Source organism: Notothenia rossii (assembly GCF_949606895.1).
Source record: "Notothenia rossii genome assembly, chromosome: 5".
NCBI lineage: Eukaryota > Metazoa > Chordata > Actinopteri > Perciformes > Nototheniidae > Notothenia > Notothenia rossii.
Genome location: NC_136903.1, coordinates 53,763,057 through 53,782,754, shown reverse-complemented (window position 1 = coordinate 53,782,754; position 19,698 = coordinate 53,763,057). Strand labels below are relative to the sequence as shown.

Sequence of the window (19,698 nt, the reverse complement as noted above, 5' to 3'; positions counted from 1 at the left end):
GAGAAGAAAAGAGCATATACTTGTGTTCGTCTGCACATAGTTTTTTGGAGAAATTGACGAGTAGAGGAGACGGGCAAAAAAGTATAAAAGTATCGATCCTATTGGCTCTAGTATTGATATTTTGAAACGTATATATATATACAGTGGGACAAAAAAGTATTTAGTCAGCCACCAATTGTGCAAGTTCTCCCACTTAAAAAGATGAGAGAGGCCCTGTAATTTTCATCCTAGGTATACCTCAACTATGAGAGACAAAAATGAGAAAAAAAAATCCAGAAAATCACATGTTTGATTTTTAAAGAATTTATTTGCAAATTATGGTGGAAAATAAGTATTTGGTCAATAACAAAATTTCATCTCAATACTTTGTTATATACCCTTTGTTGGCAATGACAGAGGTCAAACGTTTTCTGTAAGTCTTCACAAGATTTTCACACACTGTTGCTGGTATTTTGGTCCATTCCTCCATGCAGATCTCCTCTGGAGCAGTGATGTTTTGGGGCTGTCGCTGGGCAACACAGACTTTCAACTCCCTCCAAAGATTTTCTATGGGGTTGAGATCTGGAGGCTGGCTAGGCCACTCCAGGACCTTGAAATGCTTCTTACGAAGCCACTCCTTCGTTACCCGGGCGGTGTGTTTGGGATCATTGTCATGCTGAAAGACCCAGCCACGTTTCATCTTCAATGCCCTTGCTGATGGAAGGAGGTTGTCACTCAAAATCTCACGATACATGGCCCCATTCATTCTTTCCTTTACACGGATCAGTCGTCCTGGTCCCTTTGCAGAAAAACAGCTCCAAAGCATGATGTTTCCACCTCCATGTTTCACAGTAGGTATGGTGTTCTTTGGATGCAACTCAGCATTCTTTCTCCTCCAAACACGTCTAGTTGAGTTTTTACCAAAAAGTTCTATTTTGGTTTCATCTGACCATATGACATTCTCCCAATCCTCTTCTGGATCATCTAAATGCTCTCTAGCAAACTTCAGACGGGCCTGGACATGTACTGGCTAAAGCAGGGGGACACGTCTGGCACTGCAGGATTTGAGACCCTGGCGGCGTAGTGTTTTACTGATGGTAGCCTTTGTTACTTTGGTCCCAGCTCTCTGCAGGTCATTGACTAGGTCCCCCCGTGTGGTTCTAGGATTTTTGCTCACCGTTCTTGTGATCATTTTGGCCCCACGGGGTGAGATCTTGCGTGGAGCCCCAGATCAAGGGAAATTATCAGTGGTCCTGTATGTCTTCCATTTTCTAATAATTGCTCACACAGTTGATTCCTTCACACCAAGCTGTTAACCTATTGCAGATTCAGTCTTCCCATTCTGGTGCAGGTCTACAATTTTGTTTCTGGTGTCCTTTGACAGCTCTTTGGTCTTGGCCATAGTGGAGTTTGGATTGTGACTGTTTGAGGTTGTGGACAGGTGTCTTTTATACTGATAACGAGTTCAAACAGGTGCCATTAATACAGTTAACAAGTGGAGGACAGAGGAGGCTCTTAAAGAAGAAGTTACAGGTCTGTCAGAGCCAGAAATCTTGTTTGTTTGTAGGTGACCAAATACTTATTTTCCACCATAATTTGCAAATTAATTCTTTAAAAATCAGACTAAATACTTTTTTGCCCCACTGTATATAGTCAGGCGACGGAGCCTTGTGGAGTCTCTTCTGCTCGGCCGACACTGCGAGAGGGAGCTTCCCTTTTCCTCTCTCTGAACCATCTTCTGCTTGTAACATTACCCGCGCCATTTTAATTAAAGTACCCATTTGAACCTTCTCAGAGACTCCATTGGTCTCCTTACTTTTAAAGCTTCTCTCCGGGAAGTGAGAATAACGAACAAAGACTACAACACAAAAGAAAACATGGGAGCGGTGGAGATGAGGAGGTGTCAGCGTTCTGGCGATTTACTCGGAAGGCTTCAGTAGAAGCTGCTGGGAGTCCCAGAGTTCATCAACGACCTTTTTAGAGACGAGACGATGACAAGCTAAAAATAGATTCTTGATAATAAAAACTATGACGAAATGTATATTTTGTTTTCATTGACGAGACGAGACGGGACAAAGGTGTAAATGGTTGACTATCGGACATTCAAAATGGAGGATATTTTCCCCCAATTGTCCGTCAAAATGCATCTTACGTTTGTAACTTGCAATATCATTATTTCCGCTCTCTTCACTCCAGAAGAGCGATCTCACTGAAGGCTTCTCAATGTCTCAGTGTATTTTATTATGTGAAGCACTAAATGGTTTTAGAAAAATATCGACTCTTTGTAGATATCTACTAAACTAAAGCATACAAATAAAGAGAGTAATGTAGGCCTGTTATACTGAGTGATATATATTATACACACTGCTCTGCTTTTTGCACGGACCTCACAGCTGTTCTCACTGTAAACATTGCGTCGCGATTAAAGCAGTTAATAAAATAATATCCAGGGTATGCATGCAGAGCTGTCATTGGCTGAGATAAGTCCGGTCTTGCATCACGACTCTTTTAAACATCACTGTTGCCGGAAATACATCCGCAGAGGAGCGGTGGAGGAACCATCAGTGTATCCTCGATTATAGTTCCTCCAGAGATTCCTTGATGCTCGATCCTCTGTATTCGATGTGCATTGAGAGAAATTAGATGTCCTTCAACATGGCGCACTGAAATCCATTTCCGGGTCACAACCGGAGGACCGAGGAGTTGAGGAGAGGAAATTAGGCTGCTTCTCAGGTCGGTTATTTTCATTTCCTCGCTCGTCGGTATCACTGGAAGTTGATTTGTCTGCGCCATCTTGAGTGGCGTGCCATGGCGCTTATTTCTATATTTTCTTATGGAGGAGCGATAACCGAGGAACCACCAGATCATCCTCCGATGAAATCGTCAGATACTCTCCCCGCCCCCTTACTGTGTATCGCTCACTGATTGGACGATGCAGTGCATGAACTGATCTGTTGCTTCTTGACATTAGAGCAGTTTCCCAGCAGTGTGAAGAAAATACATGAAACTCACGAGAGTCACTCCTCAGTTTATACCGTGTTTTGTTTCAATTAATGTATCATTTAGTTACAAATATGTGATATATCTGAACAACAAAGAAACATTTTCATGATCGCTTTTTTTCGTTTATACATTTTAAGAATGGTGTTTATCTTTTTTGAGAATGAGTTCTTATTCTAATTTATTTATTTGGGTCTACAACAGATGATACAAATGTATATGTCAGTAAATGTGTACTAACAGAGACGGGGGTGTGTGTGAAAACAACAGGGACAAAGCTGCTGTCAGACATCAGTTGTACGGTGTCATCACAAACGGACTTCGCTTCACGTGACGCTCCGGAAGAAAGGACGTCCCATAGAGAGGTGAAGTCCTTCCCTTTCCGGGGGAGCTCCATGGGACCTTATTTCGGGGAAAGTATGTATTGAAGTCAATAGAGAGAGAAAGATTATCTTTCGATCCCGTTTGAATTGTGCCACGAATTACACATATGATGTTTGTCAATTTAAAAGATAATCTTGCAAGTAAAAAAAATAGAAATGTGTCGTAAAACTGTGAAGTAACACTTTTTTTGTGTGAAACCACTCAATGAACTACATCTCCCGTCTCGCACCACATACCAAGACAGCCATCACGTTGGCACATTTCACTTCTTTCTTTCAGAATGAGGCGAAAAGTATTAAAAGAGGTGAAAATCACTACAAGTCTGGGCATGTTGAGAGCTGTACATACACAGAAGGGGAGTTAGTCGGTTCCGTAAGAGCCAGCATGCGGGACCGGGATTCTGGGATTTGTATTTTGTCTAGTTGCATATTTCTCATAGTCTTATATTTCAGCAGTTTTAAGAGAAACTGTGACTTTGTTGACATGGACATTATTTTTTAAGATTCATTTGTGTAATTCGTGGCACAATTGAAACGGGAGCGAGAGATAATCTTTCTCTCCCCATTGACTTCAATACATAAAAAGTGAATTGCGGGCGGTATTTTTCAAACGCTTTTTTCCGGGTTCGGTTCCGGGAAAAAACAAAGATGATGCGGGTCGGGTCGCGGGTGTTACGATAAATATATTAAAATAATAATAATTAAGTTTAATTTTTAAATCCTCAGACCTCTCCCCCGCGGGACCGCGCTCATAACCTCTGCAGCGCATCAATCTGCTGCTGAGCGCGCCACATTCGAAGTGGCTGAGGTGAAGCTCTCTAGCGGAGAATACAGCATTTTCAATAACACTTCCTCAAGAGCGAAATCCAACGTCTGGGAGGCTTTTGGTGTCATCCAAGATGGAGAAAATAACAAACATCCCACGCTTTTTGAGACAAATATGCAACTGCGTGTGTTAATAATTGTAAGTTTTCACTGCTCGTATATATGCAGGTTCGGGTCGGGTTGTGGATCTTGTGCCGATGGGTCGGGTCGGGTTGCGGCACTAATTGGCAATATGTGCGGGTAGCGGGGCGGGTTAGGTATTGCACGTCGCGGGTGCGGGCGGGTCTTGAAAATCAGACCCGTGCAGGACTCTGTACCCTACCCTTACACACTACCCCTCCGTTCGCGCGGAAGGTCCGCCATATTAAGTGCTGTTCCAAACCAACGAGTGTGGAGCAGTGTGGAGGGGGAGTGGGCTATCAAGCCTTCAAACAGCGAGTCTGCATCGGTGCTGACTTGAGACCGGTCTCTACCTGACCGGTCTCAACGCTGTGTGTGTCCGTCAGGAAACACGCTGTTTACAAGTAGTTCCAGCAAACATCCACTGATAAACTACGATGTTAACAACCTCATGATAACCTCATATGTTTTAACTTAGGATCATACCTGTGTTTAGTCTAGAAAAAGGTAAATTTGTGCATTTTATTATAAAGTTCTGTATATTTACAGACTGTTGAAAAACTAAGAAGCTTATAAACATCAGGTGTAAAACTAAAAGAGAAACACAATTAAAGATGTTTGGAGTTTTATTTGAGTTATTAATTTACATTTTTTGTCAAAGAGATGCTGATTTGAAACCGTTGTTACATACAGTTACGGCATTTCCTGTTTCTGCTGGAGAGAGGGGAGTTTGTCCCAAAGCTTGCCGCTGTATTTATACACTTAACCCTTAATGGCGGGAACTTCATTCAGCTGCGAGTGTGGCTACGGGCGGAGTTCACTCCGTCACGGAGGGGTAGGGTCGAGGGGGGGATTTGGGATTGGGCCTCATTTCCCTGCTTCTCATGGTTTCCTTGCGTCTCTCCATGCTTCCCTGATGGGAGGGACTAAACGCAGGGAAACGACGCAAGTGAGCGACGCAAGGATTCCATTTAATCGACCTGAGAAGTCTTCTTGGGCGCAATGACATCAAATGACTGAAATGGAAGTTGTAGTACCACCATTTGGCGCACTTCCAAAGACTTGGTCTGTATCTCTACCTCTATCTGTACATGAAGTCTCCTTAAATTATTTTGATCATAAAGTATTTTATCTTAATGATATCAAATCCAGGGTTGAATGAACTCTGTAATGTTGAAACTGTAGTATTTGAAATTCCTTAAAACCTTTGACAGTGTTGGAAGATCAGAGACAGCAGAGCAAAGAGTGAGGATAATAAAGGATGGACGGAGGCATGAGGAGGGAAGTGAGATTTCAGCAGCCAGAGGCTGGAGATTCAAGCATGTTAACTTAACCGTGAAGGAGGATGTGTGTGTGTGTGTGTGTGTGTGTGTGTGTGTGTGTGTGTGTGTGTGTGTGTGTGTGTGTGTGTGTGTGTGTGTGTGTGTGTGTGTGTGTGTGTGTGTGTGTGTGTGTGTGTGTGTGTGTGTGTGTGTGTGTGTGTGTGTGGTGTGTGCATTTGAGGCAGTGATCTAAAAGCCTGACTCCAGCCAGGTGTGGAAAAGTCCAGTTGCAAGGACACATACACACAGTGCGCTGCAGCATATGCCTTACTGATTTTTTTCTGTCTCCTGCAATGTCTTGTTATTTACAGTCAAAGTCCCTGAACACAACACACACACACACACTTTCATTATTGACTCTTCCAAATCAAACTATTACCAGTTAACAAGCAATAGCAGCTCAACAGCAAGTGTTTGCATTTTTTTTTACAAATAAGCAATTATCAACATTTAGTATATTTGTATAATTACAGACATTTCAACATGATTTGTGTTGATTAAAATGTAACCAAGGTTTGAGCTTCACTTAATGGGGAGTGTTTTACTAGAAGTGCTTTTGAGTAATGTTTTTACCACTGGCTCCCAAATATGTGTGTATCACTTACAATAAGTGACCCGAATCACATCCAATTGCTGGTTATACTAACAAAATAATAATATTACATTTTATTTATAGAGCAATTTTAATACTCAAAGACACTATACAGGGTAGAATGAATATTTTTCTATTTTTTATTTTGCAGGGTGTCTCTTTTGTCACAACATTGGTTGTATAAAGAAATCATATATCACAATATTTTTGGCCAAATACCTTGACCTTATTGTGACAATATTTTAGTTTTGTCCATTGATGCATTTGCAATATTGACTCAATAACAATGTAGATATTTTATCATGAGCAATGTGGAGTTCAGGCAAATAATAGAATGGTTAGTACAGACATTTAGAAAGATGCATCACTTTACTGTGTGCAGCTAAGCCGTGTAATAACAACAGACAACCACCATGTGATAACATGCTACTGTATATGATGGGTTTTAGCTATGTGGGTCATTTATCAAACATGTTTGTGTTGGAATGTCCATGTGGATTTGTGTGTGTGTTGTGAGGGCTGTAGTGGTTGTGTGTATGAGTGTGACCACTACTCAGTTATGCATCAAGCCAAGAACCCATGTGTGTGTGTGTGTGTGTGTGTGTGTGTGTGTGTGTGTGTGTGTGTGTGTGTGTGTGTGTGTGTGTGTGTGTGTGTGTGTGTGTGTGTGTGTGTGTGTGTGTGTGTGTGTGTGTGTGTGTGTGTGTGTGTGTGTGTGACTGGTTTGGTGGGTGTTTGTGATTTAGCTGAAAGTGATAATTATGAATGGCCGTGTAGGCCGAAATTCAAACTTACCTCGCACACACACTACTGAAAACTATGAGGGGCAGTACAGGCCGTAATTCATACTGGTCCTCTCACGCACATACATTCTCCTTTTACATTCATACATTTTCACTCTCACACATGATGTATATATTTACACTCACACATTCATACATTTTGCTCATATTATCATATTTCAATGCACACATTCATATGTTGTCACTCACACATTCATGCATTTTGTTCTCATATTCATATATTTTAATGCTCATATTTATACATTTAGCTCTCATGCACATTCATTCAATGTTTACATTTAATATTATAAATAATATATGCATGTCTGAAGACAATATATGTATGCAAGAGAAGAATGTATGTATGTATGAAGACAATATATGTATGCAAGAGAAGAATGTATGTATGTATGAAGACAATATATGTATGCAAGAGAAGAATGCATGTATGTGTGAGAGAAAGTATAGTGAAAACGGAAGGAGTATGGTTGAAACGGAAGGCAGGCTGTGATTGGCTCAGAAGGTCGAGCTCATGTTCAGAACTTCTGATTCAAATCAAGATGATGGAGGGAGATTTATCCGTGTATCTACCACAGTCTATGGTATCTACGACAGATTACAACTAGTTTACTAGTGATGTGTCCAAAAATGCACTAGTTGACTAGTTAACTAGTTGCACTTACACGTCAACTAGTAAGTCATTGTGTTGAACTAGAGAGAAGAAAATCACAAGTAGTTGGCTCAAAAATATCCACTAGTTTAAGAAAAAGCCATACATGTTAAATCAATTTCTAACTAGTTGCACACAGTTGCTCACTAGTGCAAAAAAAGCCAAACTCGTTGAAGGAAAGGTCTTACATGTAAGAAGAATGTGTAAAATGTACGGTCAAAGGCTAACATGTTTATAACAGAACCTCTATGGTGAGAAGAAATGCCCTCCACTAGTTAACTAGTAAGAAAAACATCTGTGTCACTAGTTTACTAGTGACTCCTCTAAGGCTTCACTAGTTGACTAGTGGGATAAAGTGTGTGTAACTAGTTAACTAGTAAGGTAAAAACAATTGTACTAGTGTATCTAGTGGATAATTTGGACCTCACTAGTTAACTAGTGCACATTTTGAGCCTCACTAGTCAGCTTGTAAGACCAAAACAGGCTTCAACTAGTGAACATTTTGCCTTCACTAGTTAACGTGTAAGCTGCAATATGCATCCACTAGTTAACTAGTTGCAGTTCATATAGCTCACTAGTGAACGTGACGGCCTTACACGTTCACTAGTGAGCCATATGCAAATGAAGTGGGCGGGACCCAGATTCTGAATGGTCAGTTCAGCTATGTGAGGGAGAGACTTAGGGGGAGTTCTCCTGCAATTTTTTTAGCAACGTCTCGAAGACGTGAGGTGCATCAGTCAGGTATTTAGTGCCTACTGTTAACATATTGTCCGTGGGTAATCAGTCAGTGTGTCTTTTGCTTAGAAAAATACATGTTTCTGTTTCTGCTTTGTTTCCACTTTGTGTTTGTGCTTTTGTTGGTGCGAGTGTGCATATGCTTGTGTGTGAGAACACCGGTGTTACAGTATAAGTTGAGTCATGACAACTGGCGACATTCTATTATTTTCGTCATAGGAATCCGGGGCGTGTACATTGAGGACCCATTGTTGACTTACCAGGAAAGAAACATCGTTTGTCGTTTACGTTCATCTTTTGCTATATCTGCCTCCATAGGATCACTTTGATGCACATTCAGTACTCGTATGTGAGGTTGTGGGGCAGAGGCCGATGTCGTGACGCTTACAGGGAGGTATCGAACATTTCAAAGTAGGTGACTGTGTTGATGCCTGTTCAAAACATTGCAAACTTCAATAAATCATTTAAATTATATATTTGTGTCCGACTTTCATTTGTTCATCGTTCTTAATGTGATGTATAGTAGCTTTGATAGCTGTCCATACCTTCAGACAGCCTAAAAGTAAAACACAAGTTGTTTATTCACAGCCTGAACGCTCATCGAGATGACTGGATCAGTCATGACAACTTGTGATCAGCTCCGATTAAATTGTGATATCAATTCTGTAGCTAACCTCCAGGGATCACGTTTATTTTATGAAATACCTGTATCCCTCTCATCACAACACGACTCTACACTGCAGGAAAAACAATTACATACATGAAAATAATCTTGATGCATGGGAATTAAACACACAAACTAACAGATAAATCATCAGAAGAAGGCAGAGAGGAAGTAAATAACAAAAGGAACACGGAAGGCAGACAGAATTGCTTAGACACGGGTGTCACATGAAATTTAAAGGTTCTGGAAAGTTCCTTATACAGATTCCTCATGAGATTTTTCTATCTCATGAAGTCCCTAAGTGACACACACTGAACAGTCTGGGGTCATGGTCCTTGTCATTTGCTTTTGTCTTCCCATAACAACATGTCCAAGATGTCCATGTGTCAGGCTAAAACATGTGACAGAACTAGCTAGATTTGGAAAGGTTTTTTGTTGCTAAAGTTAATATTCAAGCCATTTAAGAATAAAAATGCTTACATGACATGTCATTTGTTAAACATTAAGCTGTCTTCGGCTCTTTTCTGCTGTAACAAATGTAAATTTCCCCTCTGTGGGACGAATAAAGGTATTCTGATTCTGATTACATTTAACCTGTTGTGGAAACATTTCTTGATGAAATTGATATGAAACAAATGCCATAAATATTGCTGTGACACATGGTGTCACATCGGGACTTTAACCCTAAACATTCACAGTAAACCCGGAGTGACATATATGCACAATTAGAAATATGAGTATGGTCTGGTCAGTTAATTTAGCTGATTCAATTATATTTAGTTAACATATGCTTTATTCTTCAATTCATAGTATGTTCAAACAAATGCAAACCAAAACATCATCCTTGTTAATTAAGTTATAAATAAGAGTTACTTTACCATTAAAGCCCAGATATTTGACACTAGGGGGGGTTACTTGTCAGAAATGTGTCTATTTAGTCTAAATGACGTTCCCCTTAATTTCCCCAAAAGTAGAAATGGGTCCGGGTTCTTATGGGTTAAACGTATAGGCTTAAAGGCATAATAGAACTACCGTATTATATGTATTCAACTTGTGCCCCGCTGGACTTATTTTTCTGTGGTTTACCGTTACTGTGACATATCAATATAGCCACGGAAGATAGTTTGTGTGTTTAATTCCCATGCATCAAGGTTATTTTCGTGTATGTAATTGTTTTTCCTGCACAGTGTAGAGTCTTGTTGTGATGAGAGGGATACAGGTATTTCATAAAATAAACGTGATCCCTGGAGGTTAGCTACAGAATTGATATCACAATTTAATCGGAGCTGATCACAAGTTGTCATGACTGATCCAGTCATCTCGATGAGCGTTCAGGCTGTGAATAAACAACTTGTGTTTTACTTTTAGGCTGTCTGAAGGTATGGACAGCTATCAAAGCTACTATACATCACATTAAGAACGATGAACAAATGAAAGTCGGACACAAATATATAATTTAAATGATTTATTGAAGTTTGCAATTTTTTGAACAGGCATCCACACAGTAACCTACTTTGAAATGTTCGATACCTCCCTGTAAGCGTCACGATATCGGCCTCTGCCCCACAACCTCACATACGAGTACTGAATGTGCAGCAAATGGATCTTAGGAAGGCAGATATAGCAAAAGATGAACGTAAACGACAAACGATGTTTCTTTCCTGGTAAGTCAACAATGGGTCCTCAATGTACACGCCCCGGATTCCGATGACGAAAATAATAGAATGTCGCCAGTTGTCATGACTCAACTTATACTGTAACACCGGCACTCGAGACACAAAAGTAGAGGAAGTGATCGTGGGATATTTTATCAGCGGTGCTCATGAAATGAATAAAGCTGAAACACTGGACAGATCTTAAAATCAGGGTAAAGATAGATCCGTATGAAGATAAACAACCTGTCCATATTTGCCAAGACTAATATTTACTTAAGTCATGGCGATCTCTCAGCCCAGTTAAGGGGAAAAGTTAAGGGACATTTACTTTACAGCACTGAGCGAACAATCCTCCGTGTTTGTACCTCTTAAAGGCCACACTGTCCCGAAATTGACACAATTAGTCACACATGTTCTATCGAAATCAGTCGCAGTGATGATACCTGTATTAAGCAGGTGAAACAGGAGCATGAGGACACGGTGTGCGATGTTTCCTTGCAGATCGCTTCTCTGGTTGTTTTATTGTACAACAAAATCATGTAAACATATTATGTAAATACCCCAATTCGTGTATAAATATAATTTAGGTTAACTTCCTATTTAGATGCTTTTATTTTGCAGGCGAGTTTACGCTGTTGACTGGAAGTTGTTGTTGCTATGGAAAAAACATGACGGAGATAAGTCATATCTTCTACATATAAAGACGGAAAATTAAATAATAAAGTGTATGTTTAAATGTTAGCACCCCCCGAAGAGGCAGAAGCTCTAACGTTGAGTCTAGATACATTCTAAATCATCAGTAAAGTCTACGACCATATTTTCGTGTGTGGTTCGGCCAGACTATGGGTTCGGCCTACTCGGGTGCCATCGTGTGGCCTTCTGTAGGCATCGTAATTGCTTCGGCTGTTGCTTGGCTCACGAATGGCCCGATGTTGTTACAATTAGAGCCGAATTTGAACATTTCCTTTATCATGTGTCCATCTGGTGTCAATTTCGGGACAGTGTGACAGGCGCTTTAATCGCTGAATAGCCGATTTATTTGGACTATAATTATCCCAGAGACTCTAAACATTCTTTATAACAGTTTTAGATTTGTGAAACCTTTATTCTATTTGTGAAAATACAAAAAAGGGAGATTTCAGTGTTTTTTCACATTTAGACCACATTAGACCTGGTCCTGATCTTAAACCACTATACCTAGACTCATCAAATCTGGACTAGTTAATCCCAGAGAGTCTAAACATTCTTTATAACACATTTTTAGATTTGTGAAACCTTAATTCTATTTGTGAAAATGCAACTGAGCTAAATTAGATTTTTCAACATTTGTATAGAGAAAGTCAGTGCAGAAGTCCACGTCTCTCTATTTCATTTCTCGTCTGCATTATCATGTCTTCTTTTTCACTTCAAAACAAAAGTAGAAAAAAAATTGTTAACATGGTAATGCACTCTTGAAATTGTTGTTTCAAAAGAAAATGACTGTTTTTCTTTTACTTTTCCTCTAACTGGCCACACTCGATCTTCTCTAATGCTTCTGCCAGTTGCATACCTCCGACTTTATCCAGTTATTGTGGCCTGTGTTAGAAGAACCATAATTCAGCCATTAGTGTGCTTGTTCTTCATTTGTGCTATATAGACATTTTCATAAAAAGCTTTCTGTGAATTATTTGTCTCATTTATCAACATATAAATAATTTTCATTTATCTGCCACTAACACCTGCCATAATTTCCGACCCTGCTCTTCCTCTCCTTCCCACCATTTGCCCTCATCGTGTTCCTACCTTTGCAGTCCCCTGACCTCCCAACTGCCTGCAGACATGATCCTCATTACCCCATTATCCATAGAGTTTATACTGTAGACCTGCACAGCAGCCCATTCATTTGCCACACTGTGTATCATGTCTCCTGATTACAATTGTGATTTTAAACTATCCTATTTTTTTGTGATCCTGCATGAACCACTTTCCTGTGCAACCTTTTATGTTGTGTTTGATGAGTGTAGGTATAGTAGTTTTAGATCAGGACCAGGTTTCATGTGGTCTAGATGTGAAAAATGTAGCGAAATCTCCCTTTTTTGTATTTTCACAAATCTAAAACTGTGTTATAAAGAATGTTTAGACTCTCTGGGATCATCTAGTCCAAATAAATCGGCTATGCAGCAATTTAAGAGGTACACACACGGAGGATTGTTCGCTCAGCGCTGTAAATGAAATGTCCCTTAACTTTCCCCTTAACTGCAGAATCGGAAGCTCTGAATCAGAAGCTAACTTGAGCGTCGTCAGGAACGCTGTGATCCGAAGAGGGTTATTCCATCTTTCTATCCATCACTAATGTCACTCTGTTATCACAATGCTATGCTAACCCAAGCACCTTTCAAATTGCAGCTTAACAAAAATATTTTAAAGAGGATCTATATTCCTGTCTGCAGTCCTAAGGCAATTTTCTCATCTTAACAAAATCTTCAATGTTCTTACCTAATTTGATCATAATTAGAAAAATAGTTTTTAAAATATGTTTGTGAATATGGTCATATGACTGTATTTTAAAACACAGTGTATGTAAGCTCTTAACCTCTTAAGCCCTGAGCCTGTTTTCCAGGTTTCAGGCTCGAAAATGCCACTCACACAGCAAAGACTATATCTTCACTTCTAAAAGGGGTAAATTAATAATCTTTTCTCTCAAAGCAAGGTTACATCTGTGAGTTGGATGTAGAAGTGTCAGAATCAATATAGATGTTTTTATTTTAAAGTAAATTCAGATGGAACATAGTAAAAACATGTAAATTATAATGTCCGCCTAAAAAAAAAACATTACTTATAGTGAAAACCACCCTTGAATGATGGGTTAGTAGACTAAAAGCTTTAGGAATCCAAACTATTACATATAATAAGTACCCTGTATCAAGATTGATGCAAAACAAGTGCAATTTGCCATTTTTAGAGAGGTTTAGAAAAATAAAGTCCAGGCGGACTCACCTCTGGGTAATTTGGGAACCATCAGTTCCATTTGACCTTTTTCACTGTAAAAATCATTTTATTACTTTGAATTATCACTATAGGTATTCATTCCATCCAAATACAACTGTTGTGAAAAAATTAAGAATTAAAAAATTAAAAAAACATACTCTGTTATCCTCTTAGGCCCCACAATGCTAACAGTGAGCCTCTGGATTAGCCCCGAGCGAAAAATGCACATCCAACACATCATTTATGATCGTAAAGACACAGAATCTAACAGTGCCCACCTCAATACTGAAAGATACAAACTTGCGACGTTATCAACAAAAACGTACATCAAAACAAGTGGCGCCAGGTAGCTACACAATGCCAACATGGCTTACCTTCGTCTTTGTCTGGTCTAAACTGGTCTTCAATGGCATTAAAACGACAATGATGTAGTTAATCCATAGGTTAATATCCAATGTGGCTGTGTCCCCTTTGAAATGTTCTGATAATCTATAAGCAATAAAACTGCAATACCGTTATCTGCTGTCCGCTCTGTGCTCCGTGCGCTCTGGGTCCTGCAATTCCTGCTTCCTTACGCAGTAAACAATAAGTAAAGTCTGCTGCGTAAAGTGCTTGCGCTGGCTGGCATTCTTTATACTTTACGCAGGACCATATCTCTGGAACCCATTGGTCGATTTGGGTGATTTACACATTTTTCTTAACCATTACATCCAATAGAATCGATGGGAAGTTCCCAAATCCACGTAAAAATTACCATTGCGGACGTAATAGAGAAGCAAACGAAGCACATCTGAAAGTACAAGCCTTTATACCCAGTAGGCTATATTGCCATAAATATGATGGTGGATTATCAGTAAAAATGTCTACGTGACAGAAAGACATTGGATTAACCTTGAGCGGCGTTTTTATTCCGTTGAACACAACTTTTGATCACAAATCAAAAAAGGTAAGACGTAATTATTGTAATATTTTTGAAACCGGATGTTGTTTACTTTCTCTTTTCTGGCTGATAGCTCCTGAATTTGGGGTCGTACAGTGATGATATTACATGTGTGGCATCTGTGGAGTCTTTAATCGGATATCTTGTTTGTGCAGTGACGATAAGTAATAAGGGCATTGCTACCGTGAGTGCTGTGCAAAAGTCCGTTAGCATTAGTTAGCATTTTTTCGCTCCATGCTAATTCAAAGGCTTGGTATTACTCTTGTGTTTCTTTTAGCTAAAAATTGTTCATATTGTCAGTTAGCTGAGTTTCTTATTGTTAAAAGGGTATGGAACATTAATAGTTTCATAAATGTTAAGAAGCCCTGAGACATAGTCTCGTAAAAAAAACGGTGGGAGGGGTCCACTGGGGGGACCCTCGGGCTTAAGAGGTTAAATAAACTATTTGGGCTGGGTGGCGCTCTATAGCTTAGGGACAATAGGAGACCTCGATGCATTATTTCCCCTCCTCTTCATTAGCATTCTGTGCGACTAGTGTGACTAGTGCGTATTTGGGATCCACTAGTACTGCTAGTGAACATTTTAAGCCTCACTAGTTCACTCGTGGAATTTAAATGTATATCACTAGTTAACTAGTAAAGGGCAAAGGGTTCACTAGTTAACATGTAGATATTTTGAGCCCTACTAGTTAACTAGTAAGGTCAAAAGAGGCGTCAACTAGTTAACTAGCGAACCTTTTGCCTTTACTAGTTAACTAGTGAGTGATTCTGGGTGCTACTAGTTAACTAGTGCAGACAAATGTATGCCACTAGTTAACTAGTTGTGCTTCTTTTCTGTAACTAGTTAACATGTCAGAGCTTTTGCAGCGCACTAGTTAACTTGTAAGACTTTTAGCGTGGCTAGTACGGTCAGAGGGTCACTAGTTCATCAAAAAGCGTACAAGTTGGGACTTTGGTGCTACAAGTGCTGCTCCTGGCGTAACTAGTAAGGCTTATGTGCTAACTAGTTGGACAAAAGAGGCACTAGTTGGTGAAAAAGAGTGACTAGTGTAATGTTTTATTTAACTAGTAAAGCAGAGTGGCTAACTAGTTTGACCATATCTAACAAGTGAAATCAAAGAGCCAACTAGTTTAGGCAGAAAAAATATGTATTGTAGTCAATGGCGAGAGAGAAATTATCTTTCGATCCCGTTTGAATTGTGCCATGAATTACACATTTATATATATTTGTCTTTATTCTACTAGTTCAAGTATAATTCATACACACAAAGATGAACACAATTAGTAGACGCAGGAGGGCTGAAGCCTTGGCAACAACATTGGCATTATTGCGTCAAAAACTTAAATTAAATTATGGAGTACAAAGAAACAAAGAAAACTGTAGAAAAAAACATAAAAGTTAGGAAAAGAAAAAAATGAATGCATATACAGGACTGTCTCAGAAAATTAGAATATTGTGATAAAGTTCTTTATTTTCTGTAATGCAATTAAAAAAACAAAAATGTCATACATTCTGGATTCATTACAAATCAACTGAAATATTGCAAGCCTTTTATTATTTTAATATTGCTGATTTTGGCATACAGCTTAAGAAAACTCAAAAATCCTATCTCAAAAAATTAGAATAGTTCCTCAGACCAAGTAAAAAAAAAAGATTTATAACAGCAAAACACAATCAAACATTTGAAAATGTCCATTAATGCACTCAGTACTTGGTTGGGAATCCTTTTGCACGGATTACTGCATCAATGCGGCGTGGCATGGAGGCAATCAGCCTGTGGCATTGCTGAGGTGTTATGGATGCCCAGGATGCTTCAATAGTGGCCTTTAGCTCATTAGCATTGTTGGGTCTGGTGTCTTTCAGCTTCTTCTTCACAATACCCCACATATTCTCTATGGGGTTCAGGTCAGGGGAATTTGCAGGCCAATCGAGGACAGTAATGCCATGGTCAGTACACCAGTTACTGGTGGTTTTGGCACTGTGGGCAGGTGCCAGATCATGCTGGAAAATGAATTCCTCATCTCCATAGAGCTTTTCAGCAGACGGAAGCATGTAGTGCTCTAAAATCTCTTGGTACACAGCTGCATTTACTCTGGGCTCGATGAAACACAGTGGACCAACACCAGCAGCTGACATGGCTCCCCAAACCATCGCTGACTGTGGGAACTTCACACTGGATTTCAAGCAACTTGGATTTTGCTCCTCTCCAGCCTTTCTCCAGACTCTGGCGCCTTGACTTCCAAATGAAATACAAAACTTGCTTTCGTCTGAAAAGAGGACTTTGGACCACTGTGCAACTGTCCAGTGCTTCTTTTCCTTAGCCCAAGTCAGACGCCTCTTCCGTTGTCTTGAGTTCAGAAGTGGCTTGACCATGGGAATACGGCTATTGTAGCCCATTTCCCGGACACGTCTGTGAACAGTGACTTTTGATACCTGGACTCCAGCTTCAGTCCACTGTCTTTGAAGCTCCCCCAAATTCTGGAAGCGACTCTTCTTCACAATGCTGTTAAGGCTGCGGTCATCTCTCTTGGTTGTGCAGCGTTTCCTGCCACATTTCCCCCTTCCAACAGACTTTTTGTGGATGTGCTTTGAAACTGCACTCTGTGAACAGCTTGCTCTTTGAGAAATTTCTTTTTGTGTCTTACCCTCCTGATGGAGGGTGTCAATGACGGTCCTCTGGACAGCAGTCAGATCAGCAGTCTTCCCCATACTTGTGATTTAGTTTACTGAACCAAGCTGAGTGTTTTTCAAGGCTCAGGAAACCCTTGCAGGTGTTTCGAGTTCATTAGACGATTCAAGTGATTCGTTGAACACCCTACTAGTATACTTTTTCATGATATTCTAATATTTAGAGATATGATATTTGAGTTTTCTTAAGCTGTATGCCATAATCAGCAATATTAAAATAATAAAAGGCTTGCAATATTTCAGTTGATTTGTAATGAATCCAGAATGTATGACATTTTTGTTTTTTTAATTGCATTACAGAAAATAAAGAACTTTATCACAATATTCTAATTTTCTGAGACAGTCCTGTATATATATAAAAAAAACTAGATATAGGGTCAGTTTCTGCACATGTCAATAGCAGTTTTAACTATCTTTTTTTAAAAGGAAAATACGATATATAAATATTAGGGCTGTCAATTTAACACGTTAACGCTATTTCGGGGCAGTAGTAAAGGTAAGGGAAAAATAGACTGCTATAAAGAGTTCTGAGTATTTCTTCCTCGAGAATGCTCTTAGTACGATACAAAATACCTATTGTTTTTGACAATTTAGTTTGTACATATTTTATATGGTGCTTCCAGTTGAGTTTTTCGTCAACAAGCAGTCCTAAAAATGTACATGCATCAACTTTTTCTATCTCAGTATTGCAAATCCGTATAATGCCAAGTCATTTGTACTCTCAGACTTTGTATTGAATAACATGTCATTTGTTTTGGCCACATTAAGGGATAATTTATTAACTGCAAACCAGTTACATAGTATTTCTAATTCTGCATTCACAATTTTAACAACATCACCAAGATTATGATGGGAGCAGAGAATGGTGGTATCATCGGCAAACAAAGTGAATTTGAACAGGTCAGAGGTGTTGATAATGTCATTAATATAAATCAGAAACAGGTTTGACCTACAATTGATCCTTGAGGGACTCCACATGTTATAGAAAGCTTGTTTGATTTCGCCTCGTTTATATCCACATACTGTAGCCTATTTCTCAGATAACTCTTAACCCATTATTTTTGCTTAACCCCTTATGCCATAATGTTCTAATTTGTGTAGCAGTATAGTATGGTTCACAGTATCAAAAGCCTTTTTAAGGTCAATGAATATACCAGCTGTATTCATTTTCTTTCTCAATGTTGTTGGTCATTTCTTCAACCAGTTAAATTACTGCTGAAGAAGTAGAGCGATTTTTATAAAAAAAATATCTTGTTGGGACGATTTATTGCATATATAGGGTGGCTACAATGTTTGGTACAACTTGTTTAACAATATTCATACAGTACTAAGTCCTAAATAATCTTTGGACTGTTTACTGTGTTGAGTATTGACAATATCAAGCAGTTATTTTTCTGTAATTGGGTTAAAGAACATACTTTGTTGGTTGCAATCTTTCAGAAAATCATCCACTTTAGACGAAGTTGGGCTGATTTTACTCGCCAGATTGGGGCCAATTTCAGTAAATAACTCATTAAAGCTATTTGCAACATCTGTTGGGGTTTTTCCTTCGGTTTGGAATTTCTTCAATTCATTTCTGTTGTCATTTATTTTCTTCTTAATTATGCTATTTATCACCTTCCAAGTGGTTTTCATATCTATGGAATTTTCAAATTTTTCAGAGAAGTATCGTTTTTCTCCGTTTCTAAGTATTATAACATCAGTGATGAGGGCCCCACTATGTTGTTTAGTTTCAAGGACGTTAGTGAAAATGTTATCAATTAACGTTTCAGTAGTACTAGTTAACCTGGTTGGTTTGGTTATAAGAGGGAGAAGCCCGAGAGTAAAAAACATATCCATGAAGTGTCTCGCCTGTTGGTGCGAGTTGTATTTGAATAAATTAACGTTGAAATATCCACACCCATAAAGGTTTTTAATTCTCTGAGGTCAGAGCATTTTTTCTACTTGTTCATTAAATTCCTCAGGATTACTTCCTGGCTTTCTATACATGCATGAGACGAGTATATGTTTTTTCTGTTTTAGCTCAATTTATACGATGATAGATTCAAAGAGGTTGTTACAGCAGATGGAGAGACTTTCTACCAATCTGGCAGAAAGTGTGTTTTTAAAAAACAGTGTAGCCCCTCCACCTCTTTGGAGTTTGCGATTCATATGAAAAGCCACATGATCGGTTAAAAAATTGTCAACAGTGTTTGAGTCAGTTTGTCAGGTCTCAGAGATTGCAATAGGCGCTTTCACACCGGAGTAATTTTCACAGGAATAGTTCCGATAGTTCTTGGGATTTTGCGTTCACACCCAAAAGATCTGGAACTAGAACTTAGTTTGCGTGAACCTTTTCACCCCCGGATAGTTCCTGCTAGAGAGCAGGGACTTTCC

General features: G+C 39.2%; 1 protein-coding gene across 1 annotated transcript in view; it reads right to left on the bottom strand.

Moving 5' to 3' along the window:
* raly (RALY heterogeneous nuclear ribonucleoprotein) overlaps positions 1–19,698 on the bottom strand; it is a 559,745-nt gene that overhangs the window by 249,722 nt on the left and 290,325 nt on the right. The gene's annotated exons all lie outside the window — the stretch shown is intronic.